The sequence below is a fragment of the Kogia breviceps genome, chromosome 17 (assembly GCF_026419965.1).
Source record: "Kogia breviceps isolate mKogBre1 chromosome 17, mKogBre1 haplotype 1, whole genome shotgun sequence".
Taxonomy (NCBI): domain Eukaryota; kingdom Metazoa; phylum Chordata; class Mammalia; order Artiodactyla; family Physeteridae; genus Kogia; species Kogia breviceps.
Window position 1 is genome coordinate 41,215,673 of NC_081326.1, and position 20,816 is coordinate 41,236,488.

At 43.3% G+C, this 20,816-nt stretch overlaps 1 long non-coding RNA gene and 1 pseudogene across 4 annotated transcripts in view; one reads left to right on the forward strand and one right to left on the reverse strand.

The window, feature by feature from the left end:
* Nucleotides 1-20,816, reverse strand: part of LOC136792853 (uncharacterized) — a 198,519-nt gene that overhangs the window by 123,810 nt on the left and 53,893 nt on the right. For 2 of the 4 annotated variants that reach the window (XR_010837373.1, XR_010837372.1), the window contains exon 2: nt 14,544-14,980. The exons of the other annotated variants lie outside the window; for them this stretch is intronic. This is a non-coding gene — a long non-coding RNA (uncharacterized lncRNA). The remainder of the gene's footprint in view (nt 1-14,543; nt 14,981-20,816) is intronic. 4 annotated transcript variants of the gene reach the window in all.
* LOC131743791 (ADP-ribosylation factor-like protein 2-binding protein pseudogene) lies at nt 18,262-18,833 on the forward strand (annotated as a pseudogene).

The window sequence follows — 20,816 nt, forward strand, 5'->3', positions numbered from 1 at the left end:
ATGTAGTTAGTAAATGAGCTTGGAGGAACCCTGAAAAAATCTGCCTTTAATTGGGGACAAAGAAAAGGGGAAGAAATTTGACATGCCAAATGGATCTTAAAACTCAAAGGTTTTATTCCTGTCCTGCCCCTAGGTTCTTCAGGAATAAAGCCTTTGAGTTTTAAGATTCATTTGGCATGAAACAATTTGTCATGCCAAATGAATCTTTAAACTAGACGCAGACAACACAGAGAATGGACTTGAGGACACGGGGAGGGGGAAGGGTAAGCTGGGAAGAAGTGAGAGAGTGTCATGGACATATATACACTACCATATGTAAAATAGCTAGCTAGTGGGAAGCAGCCGCGTAGCACAGGGAGATCAGCTTGGTGCTTTGTGTCCACCTAGAGGGGTGGGATAGGGAGGGTGGGAGAGAGATGCAAGAGGGAGGGGATATGGGGATATATGTATACATATAGCGGATTCACTTTGTTATACAGAAACACACACACCACTGTAAGGCAGTTATACTCCAATAAAGATGTTTAAAAGATTAAAACTAAAAAAAAACCTCAAAGGCTTTCTGATGCAACATTGTTAGAGCATTTTTCTTTCTCGTGTTTCAAATGTACAGTTGACCCTGGAATATATGAAAATTTGGGGGTTCATTTAATTTTACATTGCTTTCCATAAAGGAGTGTTATCTCACTCTCAGACTTCAGAGTCCAAAGAAAAGCATAAATGATGAAGTGTAAGGGAGGGAAAGGGTCCGGGGACTGCTAAATCTTTCCCAGTTAAGGGAGATACCCCTTTCTTTCTCTTTCCCCTACCTCCCCACAAGCCACAGTAATGTGTAATAAGCTTAGACCATCCATAGCTGAAGGATCTCTTTTTTCTGTGTATGGTTAGAACAAAGCCCATTCTCATGAAAATACTGAGGTTCTGTGGTTTTCTAATTGTGCTCACAGAGCACTGGGGGTTCTGTGGGCCCTCCTGGGTGAACAGGGGGAGGTAACTTGTAGGAAAAGAAGTATGGCTGAGCTGGGGATCCTGGGGGCTCTCCATCACCACTTTACCAGAGCAACTCAACTTTTATTAAACTTCACATAACCTTGGATTTGAAGAATGTACTGTTGCTCTGTTGAAAAGAAAGTTTGGAAACCACTATTCTAGTTAATAGTTGTGACTCAGACCCCACCTAAATTACCAATGTTGAAAGAATTGGATTCCAGCAAAATGAACTTCACCCTAAACCTGTACTGAGCCAATGTGGACGATTCAGGAAGTACCGCAAGGTCTTATCATGGAAGTGGTGGTTAATAGAAGGATGGTAACAGCATTTACCACTCTTGGCGCTCCCAATACATTATATGTACACATAATAAATGCTCCAAGTCTCTCTTTTTTATTGATATTTTTATTGAAGTATAGTTAATTTACAATATTGGGTTAGTTTCGGGTGTACAACAAAGTGATCTGGTTATACATATACATGTATATATCTATATTCCTCTTTTTCAATTCTTTTCCATTCTAGTTTATTACAAGATCAAAGTCACTCTTAATAGAAGTTGAGGTGCTGTTTAGCAATCACTGTGAAAGAATGAGGAAGGCTCATCCTTTCCCCAGGGTTCAGAGGCCTCATGCAGCCTTCCTGTCCTCTGCAAACGTAGCAGCAGCAGCTGACCCAGGCCAGCAGGGGTCAGCAGCCCAGGTGGCTACTTTGGAGCAGGCTGCATGCACTATTTTGCCAAATGGCATTGCATAACTCTTTTCCCTGATGTTTAAAGTGGGACTGTTAGTAGTATTTTTAAATAACATTTATGCCATTTTCTGATTATAAAAGTAATAGTTTGAAAGGTAATTGACTTCAGACTATTTCTACTTGCTGCTCAGATCTCTGAGGCCAAGAATGACAAAATCTGGCTTCTAATTAAAAGTGGGGAGAAGGAAAAATTATAGGGAGAAAAACAAACTATTTCAATGAACTAACCTGCAGCAAAACAAAAAAAAAAAAAAAAATTCTTTGTTTACATGGGTGGGATTAAGCTGTGTGGATGCCACAGATATTTTCACTTCAGTAAAAACTTCTAAAGAACATTCTTTTTATGGCTGTATGCTACAGTGTATCTTATAGGCGTGCTGGCCTTTGTTTAATCATTCTCTTATTGTTGACTTTTAAGATGATTTCCACTTTTGAGTTATGATAAATAACATTGTGATGAACATCTTTGAGCATAAAGTGTGGCCTGCACAGAAGATTATTCCCTCTGCATAAGTCACAGTAAGTAGAAATAGCAGAGTTTTTCACACTTTTTTTTTTAAATAAATTTATTTATTTAGGCTGCATTGGGTCTTCATCGCTGCACGCGGACTTTCTCTAGTTGCAGGGAGCGGGAGCTACTCTTCATTACAGTGCGCAGGCTTCTCATTGCAGTGGCTTCTCTTGTTGCAGAGCACGGGCTCTAGGCACACAGGCTTCAGCAGCTGTGGCACGCAGGCTCTAGAGCGCAGGCTCAGTAGCTGTGGCGCACAGGTTCAGTTGCTCCGTGGCATGTGGGATCTTCCCCGGCCAGGGATCAAACCCACATCCCCTGCGTTGGCAGGCTGATTCTTAACCACTGTGCCACCAGGGAAGCCCTAGTCCATGTTCATTTATTTTTTGTCACCTTTCTTCACATGGTGCCTTTAGCAATTTCTGTATATGCCTCTGGGTTTCTGTCCTATTTTCTTTTCAAAGATTCTTCTGGGGATTCTATTTTCATTCAGCTGTTTCAGTTGTCCCAGCTGTCAGATTTGAGCTCTTAATCAGGGACAGTGCTCTCAGAGCTGACGCAATCTCTTACCATCCTACATCCCATTATACCTTAGAAGCTATTCCCCAGGATCTTTCAGTACATAACTTGGATCTTACATTCTCCTCTGCTTCTAATACTCCTGCGTTTTCAAAGCATATATTGAAATGGGTAGCAAACAGGCTTTATAACACAAACCTGCACTTTCTGAACTCTATCTCTTTCCCTGGGAAATCCCTTATGCTTAGAAAGTATGGCTTTGTATAATTCTTTTAAATCAGAGTTTCACTGGGGAACGTGGCAGAGCTACTGAAATTTGCACTCATTAGCATCCAAGTTGTAGTTAAACACCTTTCTATATTCAGTGCTTGAGTAAAACAGGCCCAGAGATTTTACCAGCCATCTCCCTATGGCTAAATTAAATGAAGGCAGATTTTAAAGTCTTTGGAAACACAAAGAGATTTCAAATATATCCAAGTGTCTTCATTTCTTAATGATTTCACACTTTCCTTTGGCACTTTCAGGCTCTGAAAAAAATCAGCTCGGGGGTTGTTTGTCTGTTTTCAAAACTCTGATTTAAAGGTCGGCATCTTCTGGAAAGCTCCAGAGGGCATAGCAGGCCCCAATACTGCATGGCTGCCAACATTCCCACCAGGGCTTCCCCACCCCGTTCCGCCTTCTGTCAAAGCACGGGGCTGACTAACTCCACCATTAGTTTCTCTGCTCTGCCATGGAAACTGAATAAAGAGTCATCCCCATGCATGAACATAACTGATAAGATTACACAGAGCATCCCACCAGGGGAAACTGGGGCGATTTAAAATGCAGCCTTTCTCTCCCTGCTACAAACTCTACAGCATCCATTTTAATGAGAAAATGAACCTGACCAGGGCTGAAAAGTGACCCAAATGCACCTGGATGACCATGACAGTTATTAAAATATTAAAATACTTCAGTATCAATGGGCAAATAAACATCTTTCCATCATGCCCCTCCCCCCACTCCAACATCAGGCGCCTTCCTTGGGACCCCGCACCTCCCCAGGATCCAGCAACTAAAAGTTTAACATCTGGCACAGCTGGAGCTCCAGCACCTTAATCCAGCCCCACCGGGCCAGGGTCTATTCCAACTGATGATCTAGTTCAGTAGTAATCAACATTTTGAATATTATTCTCGAACCAGAATAATATGTCAGCTGACCTCAAAACTCATGGAACATATGTTTACTATCGTTTTAGGGAAATGTTATTTTATTCTCCCCTTCAATTATTCGACAAATATTTATTAGCACCTGCTGTGTGGTAAGCAGAGCACAATCCTGGCCCCAGAAGCTCACAATCTAGTGACAAAGACATATAACTGAATAAGTAACTTCAGTACTGTGTAATAAATGCTACAATGGGGCAGGTACAGTGGGCTCTCGTGGCCACAAAGGAAAAGGTTTGGGCAGGTTTACAGAAGGTGATGACGAAGATGAAACTTCACTGGAGTAGGGGCAGCTGTTGTAGTGGGAAGGATGATTCAAGCAAACCTAAATGGACCACAAAAGGGCCTGGAAGCCAAAGAGAAGCAGACAAGTTCAGGGAGCTCTGGAGGTAGATAGAGGGAAGTGATGAGGACAGGAGCTGTGGAGTGAACCCGAAGAATGATTTGCTTTTCACTTCTCACAACTGCATTTAAGCTGAGGATAAACTGTAGTTGGCGATGTTCTTTCCTTGGTATCTCAGAGTACTTGTGGTCCCAAGCTATAGTCAAACTTGCCAAGGTTTGCCTGCTCACTATTTCATTCCCAAGACTGCTCGGGAAGCCCACCAAGATCCTCCTTCACAGTAAACCCACCAGCTATGAACACGAAGATGCACAAGCAGGAGTTGCCAGTCAGCTCCTGGCGGAGACAGGGCTGGCGCCAGGGCTCCTCCAGGCTGATGGCCCCCACGCAGTGCCTGGCACTCAGTGAATGTCTGCTGAATGAATAAATGAATGGACGAGTGGGGAATAAGTTACAAGGACAGTTTTGGAGACTGAGCTCTCATTAAGCGCCTCGTAAGTGCTTGACTAAGTGATCATGGCAATTCAACAGTCATTGCTTCCAGGTAAGAGTGATACTTTTGCACAGGCTCCGGACGCGCAGGCCCAGCGGCCATGGCTCACGGGTCCAGCCGCTCCGCGGCACGCGGGATCCTCCCGGACCGGGGCACGAACCCACGCCCCCTGCATTGGCAGGCGGACTCTCAACCACCGCGCCACCAGGGAAGCCCAAGAGTGATACTTTTAATACACACGTTTTAATGGGAAAAGACCAACACCTTGTTAATTGTCTCCATCTCAAAATTGTTCTCATTCACTGTTTTCAAAGCCTGAACCGAGTGATGAATTTTGAAGTTTGAGGGAGAGGGAGTCATGAGAGCTTTGGCACCGTTTCACCCTCTACCTCGCCTACTGCTTCTTGCCTCCCAACCCCCATTGACTCTCTTTCCTCCTTATTCTTTTATTATTTATTTATTTATTTATTTTTGGCTGTGTTGGGTCTTCGTTGCTGTGTGCGGGCTTTCTCTAGCTGTGGTGAGCAGGGGCTACTCTTCATTGCAGGCTTCATTGTGGTGCACAGGCTTCTCATTGTAGTGACTTCTCTTGTTGCGGAGCACGGGCTCTAGGCACGCAGGCTTCAGTAGTGTGGCATGCAGGCTCGGTAGTTGTGGCTCGCGGGCCCTAGAGAGCAGCCTCAGTAGTTGTGGCGCACGGGCTTAGTTGCTCCGCTGCATGTGGGATCTTCCTGGACCAGGGATCGAACCCATGTCCCCTGCATTGGCAGGCGGATTCTTAACCACTGTGCCACCAGGGAAGCCCCTCTTTCCTCCTTATTCTTGACCAGCTGCTATCCTAGGATTACCAACTCATGCCAGTGTTCCCTGGACTTTTGTGGGTTTAGCACTGAAAATCAGGCCCAGGCCCAGGTGAACTGGGAGAGTTTGTCATCCTTCTGATGACAAAGAAGATGAAGAGCTTCTTTTTAGGCTGGAGACATCCTGAAGACAATAGACCACTTCAGTCACTTCAGTGGCAGGGAATCATTAGCGGGAGAGAATTTCCAAAGCCTTGATCTGAATTCAGAAAGAGGAGCATGTATTTGCCAAGTGAACAAGGTAGGAAGGGGCATTCTAAGAAGGACCAGCATTGGCAGAGGCATGGGGGTTACTCCATCTGAGCGAAACAGAGGTCCAAAGAGCAGCAGGAGGGCAGAAGGGAGGAAATGGAGAGATTTCTAATTCTGGAGCCATATTTTTTAGTAACAAAACAGCAGGTAACACACATATTCATATGCAAGTCATAGTTGCCAAAAAGAAACCCTCTGACTGCCAATTGAGATTAGCTGTGCTCTTGCTTTCATCCGGTGCTGAGAATAATCAAAAATTTGCAGAACTTCCCACTATTCCCAAGTATGGTCTGGACCCAGTCCCCCCTATTACACTCATTCTGTTAGTTCCTACTGTTAACGTGAATAAACAAGAAATCTGATGTGACTAAACACCACCCCAGGCTGCATGATGTAGCAAAAGGCTAATTTATTTATTTATTTATTTTTTTTTTTTTTTTTTTTTTTTTTTTTTTTGGTACACGGGCCTCTCACTGTTGTGGCCTCTCCCGTTGCGGAGCACAGGCTCCGGATGAGCAGGCTCAGCGGCCATGGCTCACGGGCCCAGCCGCTCCGCGGCATGTGGGATCTTCCCGGACCAGGGCACGAACCCGCGTCCCCTGCAACGGCAGGCGGATTCTCAACCACTGCGCCACCAGGGAAGCCCAAGGCTAATTTATTTTTGACCTACTACTTATGTGTAACACCTGACTCAGAGCATCTTGCCTTCTCTCCAGGTACTCAAGCAGCTAAGTTGATGAAACACCAGAATAGTATGCAGCAGAACTTGGATTCATTTCTCCCCTCTTCTAACTCGGCTCTAAACATCTGTTTTCCCCTACAGAGGCCTGGATTCATCAGCAGAACAACAACATAGCAATTTTATGTATAACCGTATTCTTGACGATGAAACTTCAGTGCCTATGCAGTGTTCTCCTACTCACTATGGCTTTCTTAACTATCCTGATAATCAAGTCACTAACACTAGTGTTTCTTTGTAGTACCACAGTCCACCAAAATAACTACCTATCATCTGCACCACACTGAATTGTGCTGGCTTTGTTGGAGTGGGCACCTCTCTTGCCTACCAAACACCCATTCTCTTTTTCTTCCTTCCTAACAGAACCATAATTTTGCTCAGGTGTAACAGCCAAGTGCCTCAGGGGAAGGTGACTCCCACCAAAGTCAGCCCCACCAAGGGTAATGTCGCTGTTTCAGAGTGATTGGCTCAGGCACGGGCTAATGACCCTGGGATGGCCAATGAGATGCAAGAAAAAGTCTGCTAAGGGCCCTCACTCATTCTCCATAAGGAGCCACTGGAAGGTTCTGTGGGTTGTTCTTTTTAGATGGCTGCCTGATATTGTTGTAGCCATTTTGCTGCCAGCCTGAAGATGCAACCAACACTGAGCACGGCAGAACAGAGACACAGAGAGCCAGACAGACACCACATCACGAGTGTCTGGCCAGTGCTCTTATCCTAAAATACCTGACTCCTAGACACTTTCTGAATGATGATTTTTGGGGTGTTGGAGGTATGAATTAAAGGTCCTAGACTTATTTCTTGGAACTAATTCCATTCAGCTAATTCAGTACTAATGTAAAAATAATTTTCATTAATTCACAATAGCTAAAATCATGGTTAACTCTGACATTCTCAGGCAATATTCATCATTGGTAGCAATAGGTTATTCAAACTGAAAAACGTGAAAGGAAATAATCATTGATAAAAACACAATGAAAATAGGAGCTTAACGTGAAAAGGTAAAGGCCTCTGAGAGCTCTTCTCTCCCATAAATAGAAAGCATTCTGTCATCTGAGACGTAATATACTACAACTGAAAAGCTCCTGAGATGAAAGCAGAAGTTAACTTGCACAGGAAAAATGATAACAGATAGGATAGAACTCACTACGATCCTGATAGTGACATCTGACCAAATGGTAGAATTGTTGAAATAAGAAAGCTGGACCAAAATTACTATAAATTGATCATGGATATTAAAAGCCATGAGATTTTAAATCAACTATACTTCAACTTTAGAAAAAGGAAAGGTAAAAAAATAATAAAGGAAAAAAATTAAAAAATTAAAGTCATGGGGCTTCCCTGGTGGCGCAGTGGTTAAGAATCTGCCTGCCAATGCAAGGGACATGGGTTCGAGCCCTGGCCCGGGAAGATCCCACATGCCATGGAGCAACTAAGTCCGTATGCATCAACTTCTGAGCCTGTGCTCAAGAGCCCGCAAGCCACAACTACTGAGCCCACATGCCACAACTACTGAAGCCTGCGTGCCTAGAACCGGTGCTCCGCAACAAGAGAAACCACGACAATGAGAAGCGCGCGTACCACAACGAAGAGTAGCCCCCTCTCACCACAACTAGAGAAAGCCCGTGCGCAGCAACGAAGACCCAACGCAGCCAAAAATAAAAGCAAACAAATAAATAAATTTTTTAAAAAAAAATTAAATCCATGAAATATCCTTTGCATATGAGATGATATTATTAGTTCATGATCAATAAGACAATTCCCTCATTTTGGTGAAGGATTAGCACTGAGCCAGCCACACCCAATTATCCAATGCCTCTTTGAAGACAGTTGGCCAAGGTGAGATGTGCAAGTTCCTGAATATCTCTAAGCCTTGGTTTCCTTACCTGTAATTACAGTAATACATAATCCGAAGGTCTGTGGAGAGGATGAAGTTAGATGGTACATGTGAAGCCCAGAGCAAGTGTTTTGTACACTGTAAAGTCCCAATTTTTGAGCTCCTTTTCCTTTCTCCTTCCACTCCTGACATAACTGAAAGGGTCATTGTTCCCTTGCAGTATTAGGTGAGTAATTAGAGCCATAATTATATAGAGACCGATTTGATTGGGGGCAGCCATTTCCCACAGATGGCTGCAGGCAGAACTGAAAGTCAGCTCAAGTTTCCTCAGCTCCTCGGAATCAAATTCTCCCCCAAAGGACCCCCAATGTATGGCCTAAGAAAGCACTTATCACTAGAGTGTAATCATTTGTTTCTATGAATTTCTTTGCCACTAAATTGGACGTTGCTAGAAAGAACCCAGAGACTAGAACAGAACCTGAACATAAAAGATGCTCAGCAAAGGAAGGGAGGCATGGAAGGAAGGGAAAGAAGGAGGGTGGAAGCAACAACCAACCGAATGGGTGATGTTTAACTTCTAGACCAGGGCTGTCTGCTGTAAATGTAATGCCGACCCTAAAGGTGAGCTACATATGTAATTTGATATATTCTAGTAGCCACATTAAAAATGTAAAAAAGAAACTGATGAGATAAATTTTAATAATACATTTTACTTAGCACAATATATCCAAAATACTATCACGTCAATATGTAATCAACGTGAAAAATGATTGTAGGATTCTTAATTCTTTGTATGGTCTTCAAAATCTATTGTGTATTTTATAATCACTGAACATCTCAATCCAGACTGGACACATTTCAAGGTGCCCAGCTACCCCCCACCCCACACCGTAATATCACTCCAGGTCAAGAACATTCCTAATTCACTCTGACTTATGAAATGTATTCATCTCAAATTCCAGATTCCTGCCCTAAAATTTTTATTTAATCTGGTGTTGTTGGTTAATAATTAAAGTGGCCAACACTGCCAAGTAACAGCCTGAATGTTAATAGATGGTGGGGAGGAAGACTCTTCCTTCCCACTAAAGGATTTATGTGCATCCTACATTGAGAAAAAAAAAAACGGGAATAGGAACTTTAGCTAGCCCCCTCTATGAAGGCACCTAATCAGACCTCACTGTACACCCGAAAGTGTGGGTGAAACAGACTCAAGCGCAAGACTCAAAGAGCACAGACACTATCACTTGTCTTCATGTCCCCCAGTACCAAGCACTGTGTCTGGCATAGAAAGAGTGAAATAAATACTGGCATTAAATGTGATTGAAATTAGTCGGGAATCACAAGTGAGAGTTCAATCAGAGCTACTTAGGGAATTCATGGGGTATGACTAACAGACTTCTTGGGTTTTTAAGTGAAAGAGTCAGTCTTTTATTAGAAAGTGGGAAATATAAAATGACATAGTGGGAAAGAAATAAGATGGCAGAAATCCCTTAAAGTACATGAACCAGAGAGTAGAGGCTATATGATTAATATTCTGGGATTGTGGAAAAGAACATTTATACATTCATTCAACAAATATTTCTTAAGCTACACCAGGCTCTTGCTTGGCATGGCCACATAAATGTGAGTAAGACATTGGTCCTGCCCTGAGGGAGTTCCAGACTAGAGAAGAGACAGATATAGAAATAAATAACTTCCTACCCTGTGATGTGTTGAAAGGTATGCTATAATGGAGATATTTACAAATTAGAGTGGGGTCAAAGAGGAAGGAGTGACTATTTAGGGAGTTCTATTTAGGGATGGCTTCATAAAGGAAGGGAAAGTAAGGCCTTGAAGGATGAGTAGTTGTCTGCCAGGCACATTTAACAACATGTACAAAGGCACAGAGGCAAGAAAGTACATAGAATGTTCTAGAAATGAGAGTAATTCAGTGTAACTGGAGCAGAGCATTGGGTGAAAAGTAGAGAGTGGGAGGAGTTGATGTTGAAAATGTAGACTGCACCCAAATCACAAAGGACCTTGCATACTCTGCAAAGGGATTTGGACTTTAGTCTAAAAGCAATGTGGACTCACAGACATAGAGAACAGACTTGTGGTTGCCAAGGGTGGGGGTGGGGGGGGAAGTAAAGGTTGGGAGTTTGGGATTAGCAGATGCAAACTAGTATGTATGGGATGGATAAACAACAAGGACCTACTGTATAGCACAGGGAACTATATTCAATATCCTGTGATAAACCATAATGGAAAAGAATATGAAAAAGAATATATATATGTATAACTAAGTCACTTTGCTATACAGCAGAAATTAACACAACATTGTAAATCAACTATACTTCTAAGAAAATAAACAAACAAACAAAAGCAATGTGGGACCAGTCAAAGTTTTAAGCAGGTACATGATGGGATAGAATTTCCCCACCCACCTGAAGTTAGAAGTGATAATATGACTTGTTTTGGCCAATGACATGTGAATAGAAGTGACGGGGGTCACCTATGCATGGACGTTTAAGAGCCAGTGCATGCGTTGCCACCTTCTCTTTTACCTCCAGCCAGTGACCAGCAATCTTAAGATACTGGCTTTTCTGTCAGCCTCAGTTCCTGAGTGACTACAATGAACGACAGTGGACTTGCAGCAGGAGTAAAAAATAAACTTTGTTGTCTCAGCCACTTCGATTTGGAGATTATTTATTACCGCAACAAAACTTCAGGCTATCCTGACTGATATAGGATATAGGAGTGGAATAACATTATCAGATTGATATTTTTAAAAGGTAACTGATGGCAATATGGAAGATGAATTAGAGGTAGGAAAGAAGGTTAGTTACAGGCAAAGAAACCAGTAAGGAAATATTGCAATAGTCTAGGAAAGAGCCGATAAAGGCCTAAAATTAGAACAATAATAGTGGAGATGAAGAAGATGAGTTATACTTAGAAAATATTTAGAGAGCAAGATCGGCAAGAATTCAGTGATTAAGAAAATGTGGTTTATAAATATTTTAGTCATCTGTTTCTTTATATCAAACTACACCAAGTGTATCAGCTTAAAATAACGATAATTTTTTACCAATTATTTTACCGATTTTCTGTGGGTCAGGCAGTTCAAGAACAGCTTAGCTGTTCTGGCTCAGGACCTCTCTCAGGTTGCAGTCAGTAGATCATCCAGGGCTGCACCATCTGAAGGTTTGACTGGGGTTAGGGGATCCACAACCAAGACTGTTCACTCATATGGCTGACAAGTTGATGCTAACTGTTGGCAAGAGGATCCAGTTCCTTCCCCTATGGACCCCCCCATAGGGCTGCTTGAGTGTCTTTATGATATGGCAGCTGGCTTCCCCCAGAGCAAGTGACCTAAAAGAGAATAAGGTGAAGTGGCACTTTCTCTTATAACCTAACCTGAGAAGCCACGCACCATCACTTCTAGTCTATTCTTTGGTCACACAAACCAATCATGATACATTGTTGAAGGGGACCATAAAAAGATTCAAACAGTAGGAGGTGAGGATAATTGGGGGACATCTTGGAGCCTGACTACCACAACAAACAAGATAGAAGTTAAAAGGCTGACTCTGAGACTTCTGGCTTGAATGATTCGATAATGGGATTAAGCAAGATACAGAACACAAGAGAAAAAAAGTCAGTTTGGGAGAAGAGGGAGGAGATAATTACTTCGATTTTGGATCTGCCATGTGGAAGACATACAAACAAAGATGGCTAATCATCATTTGAAAATAGGAAGCTCCTAAGAAAGGTCAGAGTTGAGGATTTAGGAATCAATGTTATCCAAGTGGTGGAGGAAGTCAAGGCAGAAAACAATATGGTCCAGGAAGGATGTGCGGAAAGAAAAGGGAAGAAACACAAAACCGGGAACAGAACCTTATGGAGAGAGTCCTTTATTCAAGGAATGGGGAGGAAAAGGAAAGGTCAGCAAATGACAATGACACAGGAAAGAAAGGATCAGGGAAGTAAGCAGAGAATGAGGGTTGTCTGGACCCAGAAGGCCATGAAGGAAGCAGTTCAATGAGAGCTTCAGCAGCAATGCCAAGTGACGTACATAAAGCAGTCAACTAATATGAAACTGAGGCAAGCCCACTGGAGTTCACAGTTAAGGTGGGGGCCATGTAGTAAATGTTAGAGGTGGGATGTGGTATTCGTCTAAATGCATTTTTTCACTCTGGAGATTAAACCTTTCCTCCCATGCAATGGACGTGGCTTCCCTCATAACAGGTCCACAGTGTAACATCTTAAGTACAGAACAACCACAACTCACGCATTACGTAAGAACTAGAATGTACATTAATTAAAAACTCTCTTTATCATGGATTCATCATGCTCCAACTATTGGTGATGGAGAATGAATGAATGGGTCAAAGCACTGTCTCCTTTGCCCAGACAAGCATGCCCTCAGGAAAAGCTTAGGACATTGATCGTCTTCTTAGGGCAACAGGGAAGCTGCTCTACAAGGGCCTAGAGTTACAAGGTAGAAGTACCACAGACCGGAATCATAGGGTTTGAAAATAGTACAATGAGATCAGCTTAATGAACTTTTTCATTTTAAAGATAAAATAAGACCCAAGAAGATTAAGTTACATGCTTACCATCACATAGCTTTTTTTTTCTTTTTCCTACAGCTGGGTCCAGGCTTCCGGACATCGTGTCCAGTGCTCTCTGAACTCCATCCCATTTCTTCATATTATTTTACACACATGCACATACCCACACACGTATCTATAACTCTCTTATCAGGAGAACATGATATTCAGAAGTCTAATAAGCATCTTCAATTTAACATAGCTAAAACAGATCTTGACTTTGTTCCTCAAAATGTCTCTCCCTGTCTCCCCCATAACTGTAAATTATACACCCACCCACACCCTAGAAATCTTCCTTGACATCTCTCTCATGCCTTCACATCCCACACTTCATTCGTTAGCAAGTTCCACTGCCTCTACCTTCAGAACATGCCCAGAAACAGACCACATTGCACCACCCTGGTCTGAGCACCTTGATTTCTTCCCTGAACTGCTGCAGTGGACACCTGGCTAAGCTCCATGCTTCAAATCTTCTCTGTTACAGTCACAGCAGCCTGAGGAATTTTGATTTTTCAAAATATAAGCCAGATCATGTCATGCCTCTTCTCAAAACCCTCCAGTGGCTCCCAATCACACTCAGAATAAAATCCAAACTCTTTCCTATGCTCTATAGACCCCCACGTACGCTGCAACCTCATCTCCTTAAGCTCTCAGACCTATTCATTTCACTCTAGCCACACGGCTCCTCAAACTCCTCGAGTTCATTCCTAGCTCAGAGTCTTCTCACATGCCGTTCCCTTTGCCTGAATGTTCTTCCCAAAGATTTTCCCACAATTCACTCTCTCACTTCATTTAAGTCTCTGCTGAAGTGTTACCTCTTCAGAGAAGCCTTCCCTGGCCACGTTGCCTAAAATAGAGACCCCTGCACAGCCACAGAAAACAAACTTACAGTTACCAAAGGAGAAAGGGGATGGGGGAGAGATAAATTAGGAGTTTGGAATTAGCAGATATAAACTACTATGTATAAAACAGATAAATAACAAGGTCCTACTGTATAGCATGGGGAACTATATTCAACATCTTATAATAAACCATAATGGAAGAGAATATGAAAAAGAATACATATGTGTATAACTGAATCACTTTGCCATACACCAGAAACTAACAACATTGAAAAACTCTACCTCAATTTAAAAAATAAAATAAAATAGAGACCCCTGCCTCCCCAACATTCTCCATCCTCTTATTCTGCTGTTCTGATTCGTAGTATGACCAACACCTGACATTGTTTTACACTTTTATTTCTTATTACTCTTTCCCTGCTGGAATTTCAGCTCCATGGCGGCATTTTGTTCACTAAAACATCTTCAATGCCTTAAAAGCACCTCGCCCATAGTAGGTATCCAAAAAATATTTGTTGAATAAATCAATTAGGATTGATCCTAAGGTCAAGAAATACTCAAATGGCAAAATTATTTTTAGCCAATAGAAACTTAATCCAGTGACTTACCAGAAACTGAAAGCAGAAATGTCGTGGGCATTGCTAACATTCAACATAGTTGCCTTTGGGTGTTTTTGTTTTTGTTTTTTTTGGCTGTGTTGGGTCTTCATTGCTGCGCACAGCCTTTCTCTAGTTGCAGCGAGCGGGGGCTACTCTTCATTGCGGTGCACGGGCTTCTCATTGTGGTGGCTTCTCTTGTGGAGCACAGGCTCTAGGCATACAGGTTTCAGTAGCTGTGGCTCGCGGGTTTAGTTGTTCTGCAGCACGTGGGATCTTCCCAAACCAGGGCTCAAATCCATGTCCCCTGCATTTGCAGGAGGATTCTTAACCACTGCACCACCAGGGAAGTCCCTTGCCTTTGGTGTTGTAGACAATGCATCACAGAAGCCCTGAAATCTTTGTCTAGGATCAAATCCCAGCCCCAATACGCTCAGGAGCCAGTAACCCTGAAAAGACAGATGATATAGAAAAACCAAAACTCATTACTGCACGAAATTAACAGCTCTGGCCATGTATTGTCAGTATCTACTGAGCCTCCCTCACTCCCAGACATAGTGGTAGGAAATTACAGAAATAAACTCAGTCACAAAGCAATAAAGGGCACTGCTATAAGGGATTCAATTCCTCTAATTCATTCATTCATGTTTTCCTTTCATCCAGCACTTTCATTGAGTGGATACTATGTGCCAGACACTGCTGGGTTAAAATCCTTTCTGAAATAAATAGTGTTTGCTATTGTTTTTGTTCCAGTGCTGACACATTGTTATCCTTGTCACCATCAACTTCATCATTATTCCTGCCATGTTGGACGCATGTGAAGGTCACCACGGGAAACCAAGTTAAGTCATCTAGATGTCTGCTGACGTATGTTTCCTACCATGGGGAGAGATGATGATATATACCAAGCAGTCTCACCTATACCTCCCAGCAAGTCGTTTTATTCTAAGAATTGATCTATCTATCTTGGACCATAAAATCTAAGCTACCTGAGTCGTGGGGGTGAGGGGGAACAATTGGGCTTATTTCAGAGAGGAAACTCCATTCCCCGACTTTGGCAATATTTTCCCAGTTATAATTTAATCCTCAGAATCCATAAGAACCTTAGTTAGGATGATAACAGATAAATGAATGGCTGCAGTACATGAAAACCCACACTTCCCTTCTAAGAGTTTGAGCTAGGTGGGTACCATATTTTAGCTTTTCACACCATCCTTTCAAATATATCATGATACAACAGAAACTACTTAGGAGATAAGAAGATGCCAATACCATTACATACATGCATTTAGAAATAATCCCTTGATGACACAGAAGAAATCAGATGTTCACTTTTGCCATGTTTTTCAAATACCTTCAGTCAGGCCAAATGCCTTCAAAAATAAATGAAGGGAAAAGACGGAGTGCCTGTGTTAAAATTTTGGCAAAGAAACAACTGAAAGCTACCTTTGAACCCATTAAAAACCCACTTCTGTCTGATTCTCACCAAGAACTCCTTATATCTCCTTGGAATTCTCACTTCCATCCAAATATCCATAGAACTTCCCTTCACTCCTGGGGGGCCCGTTGTCACTAAGAGTTCCGCACACGATGCATTTGTTTCCTTGGGCTGCTGTCACAAATTACCAGAAACTGGGCGGATTAAAACAATGGAAATTTCTTCTCTCACAGCTCTAAAGGCTACACGTCTGAAATGAAGGTGTCAGCAGGGTCATGCCCTCTTTGAAGACTCCAGGGAAGAAGCCTTCCTTGCCTCTTTCACCTTCTGGTGGTAGCCAGCAATCCCGGCTTTGTAGGTGCATCACGGCAAGTTCCGCCTGGTCATCACAGGGTCATCCCCCCCCTCCGTGGGTCTCTGTGACCATATATCCTTTTCCTTAGAGTTATTGGGTCTAGGGCCCATTCGAATACACTGTGGCCTCATCTTAACTTGATTAAATCTACAAAGACCCCATTTCCAAATAAGGTCATATTCACAGGTATCAGGGCATTAGGACTTCAACATATCATTTTGGAGGACACAATTCAACTCCGAATCTTCCGCTCTGAGAAAAATTCCACCAAATGGGGGCTTCCCTGGTGGCGCAGTGGTTGAGAGTCCGCCTGCCGGTGCAGGGGACACGGGTTCGTGCCCCGGTCCGGGAAGATCCCACATGCCGTGGAGCGGCTGAGCCTGTGAGCCATGGTCGCTGGGCCTGGGCGTCTGGAGCCTGTGCTCCGCAAGGGGAGAGGCCACAGCAGTGAGAGGCCCACGTACCACCAAAAAAAAGAAACAAACAAACAAACAAACAAATTCCACCAAATGGCATTATAAATGGCATTCCATCTTTCCTTCCTTTCTTCCTCCTTTTTACAAATATTTATGAATATTTACTATGTGATAACCCTATGTTCTGCTATGGAGGGTAGAAAGATGAAGTTGATATTCCCACATTCCAAAGATTTAGACCTACCTAGTAGGAAGATTCAACTGTACATACAAATCATAATACAAGGCAAAAGATGGTAATTGCCATGACAGTCATAAACAGAATGAGACAAAAAAAATACAGAGAAAACAAATCGATTCCAGCTGGGGAGAATCAAGCAAGACATTTGAGGTTGACTTTAAAAACTATCCTGGATTTGGATTTTCAGAGATTAGTAAAGGCGTCTCCAGTTCAGCTGGGTGAGCAAAGGCACAGAGGAATGAAAGCACAGCATGTTTAAACATTTATCAGTGTGTCTAGGACCCCTCATGTGTTATTGCTGCAAATACATTTCAGAAGTGTTCATAGAAAAGAGATTAGAAGAAAAAGCTCCAAAAAGCAAACCAACAGGGATCATCTCTGGGAGGTGAAAATTTTCCTTCCCTTCGTGCTTTTATATTTTTTTCTAATTTTCCTCAATGCTTATGCTTTATTTTTAATTAGGAAAAATAATACTTTTTTTTCAAGAAAGATTTTCACATCACCTCAACGTAGTTGTCTACCAAAAGGAGAAGAAATCAAATCTTTCCTTATACAGAATTATAACTGCGTGAGACGACTTTAATCGTGTCACTTGTGACAGCGAGGAAGAAAACGACCAGGAGATGGAGTTGACCAATCAGCGGGTTCCTGCGGATACTGGCATTTCAGTCTGTACTTGAACGCAGAACGGGCAACTCCGGTTTTCCTTTAGGCGAGCAATGCCTGCCCTCTGCTGGTGATTCAAAAGTTAGTTACCAAGAGCAAGAGTTTTTCTCTCCCGGCTTCCTAAAACAAAGTGATGAAGAAACAAGAAATATAAACTCATCATTCTGATTATAAAGCCATTCGTTTTGTTACTTTGGGTTTTGAATTACTTTAAGCGTAGGAGAGAAAAGTAGCACAGCCGGTCCTCGGGCTGGGACTTCAAAATACCTTGTTCCCAAGTCAGGAATACGTTCAGTTGGCGGGAAGGAGGATGGTTCGGTGTGCAGGGTGTTAAGAAAGTAGGGGTGGCCGGCGTTAGCGGCGAGCTTAGTGAGGCCTGGCCGGGCTTGGAGGCCGGCGCGTGACCGCAGCCGGGGAGCCTGAGGCCCAGGCCTCGCGCGCAGGCGCTACCCGGCTTGGCCGTGAGCCAGCTGTGGCCTCGGCGGCGAGGCCTCCCCGGTGCAGGTTGGTTCTCTGCAGAGCAGAGCTGAGGCTGCGCCCGGGCCCGGGCCACGGGCGGGGTACAAGGCCCGCTGGCACCTCGCCCGCGCCCGGTAGATGAGACAGTGGCGGCGGCGATGGACGCCCTAGAGGAGAGAGCTTCGCGCTTTCTCTTCCGCCTCTGATGCAGAATTTGATGCTGTGGTTGGATATTTAGAGGACATTATCATGGATGATGAGTTCCGTTTACTACAGAGGAATTTCATGGACAAGTATTTACTACCAGGAGTTTGAAGACACGGAAGAGAATAAGCTCACCTACACGCCTATTTTTAACGAATGTATTTCTTTGGTAGAAAAGTATATAGAAGAGCTGTTGGAGCGGATTCCTGGATTTAACATGGCGGCTTTCACTACAACTTTACAGCACCATAAAGATGAAGTGGCCGGTGACATCTTCGACATGCTGCTCACGTTTACGGATTTTCTGGCTTTTAAGGAAATGTTCCTGGACTCTCGAGCAGAAAAAGAAGGGCGAGGACTGGACTTAAGCTGCGGTTTAGTGATTACTTCATTGTGCAAATCATCTTCATTGCCGGGTTCCCAGAACAATATGCGGCCCCAAGTCCCACCTCCAGGTATTGGGATATTTCTGGACACCAACAGCCAAATAGACTGGGAGAGGCTTTGGCTAATGATGTCATAAGAATACATCTCGGAAAGACTGACTGTTCTGCAACCCTTCATTAAGGTTAAGTATTGATGGGTCAGAAGAAAATTACCCGACCTTCCAGGGACACGTTCTTGTCTTCAGTAACCCTCGTACTCCTCCCAGAGTAGACACCTCTCTCAGGGGCTTCCGAGTCTGGCTCCTGCAGCAAGCCCAAGCCCAGCATTCCACCTGGGGGGCCCTTCCCCAGCATACATGTTAGCGTGTCCATATTGGGAGAACCCACCATCACCAGCCCTCTTGCCCAGCGGGCCTTGCATGTCCCACCAGGCTTTTTGTGCACTCACAGCTTATATGGGTCAGAGTTTCAGTCCTGCAGCCTCTATGGGGTTTTTGACTGGGAGTGTTTATCTAGAGTTTAACTCGAGCTAGCTGCCCATCTCAAGATTTCTGAAATCAAGACTATCACAGCTAGTCTTGGCTGTAGAAATCTACTTAGAGAGATGTCCTTTACCTAAAAGCTACATGTGAAAATCAATGTCTGGGCTTCCCTGGTGGCACAGTGGTTAAGAATCCACCTGTCAATGCAGGGGACATGGGTTCGAGCCCTGGTCCGGAAAGATCCCACATGCTGCAGAGCAACTAAGCCAGTGCGCCACAACTACTGAGCCTGCACTCTAGGGCCTGTGAGCCAGAACTACTGAAGCCTGCACACCCAGAGCCCATGCTCTGCAACAAGAAGCCACCGCAGTAAGCCCGTGCACTGCAACAAAGACCCAAGGCAGCCAAAAATAAATAAACTTATTTTAAAAAAGGAAAATCAATTTCTAGTCTTATATGTATAGTCCTTGTATAACTGTCTCCTGCTGGTCCTGATGTAGTCCCATTGTTTCTATAACTCATTTACGTGTTTTTGAAAAAATATTGTTGTAGATGAATACTCAGGCTAACCTAGTGGATAACTTCTGTGATTACCCACATCAATATCAAAGTATTATATGCTGTGTGCTTTTATCTGTTAGTGCTATGAAAGCAAAAATGCTTTCTATGTTGGTATTCCTATTTTACTGGGCAACAATGAATATATGCTGGAAGTAGTCTAAAAGGTATTCCTTTCTTAGAGCATGCTAGTGTTTGTGCAAGTTTGCATAAAACCCTTTCTCTGTAAATCAGCGCCTTAGGTTTTCTGTTGGGATAGGGGATCTGCACTTCCTTCTCTCTGTCAAAATAATCCCACCAAGACAGTGTTCAGCTGGTCTAGCTCAGTACAAGTAGGAGATAGCAAACAGCTTCACTGGTCATCTGTCTGCTTGGATTGGTTTGGTTTAGTACAATGTTTGATAGAACATTACTGACCAGAAAACATGGATGTCACATCCCTTGAAAGAAAAACCATAGTTCAATTCCCAATGTGCACCTTAGTTTTTTTGTGGTTGTTGTTTTTATTTTTATTTTTCAATTAAAAATAAGAATCTCTACTGACTTTTCACTTGGCTATTCTGGTTTTAAAGGATGCGCTATAGGCTATGTGCTTTTCTGTACCAACGTGCTGCTTATTTAATACTTTCGTACCATTAGTAAAATTTGAGGTGTTTTACAAAAACAAAACAAAAAAAAAAGAAAGAAGGAGTGGGCGAGTTCCTGCCTGGTGCCTCAGGGCAGGTAAGGGGTTTGCACAAAGTAATGGAGAGGCTTTGACACCAACGGGAATCGGATGCTCTCCTAATTCAAGAGGTTTGATTAGGGCTTTTTCTGAATTAAGCTTGATTAGGTGATACCTTTAGAAACTTTAGGTTTCTCAACCTCAGCACTATTAACTTTCAGGACTGGGGCTGTCCTGTGTGTTTTAGGCTGTTTAGCAGCCACCCTCACCTCTACCCACCGGATGCCAGTAGCACTCCCAGCAAGTTGTGACAACCCAAAACACCTCTCCAGACATTGCTAAATCCTCCCCCACCCAGCCCCCAGGAGAGGAGACAGACTCGCCCCCTGTTGAGAACCAGGGCTTCAGACCGACCC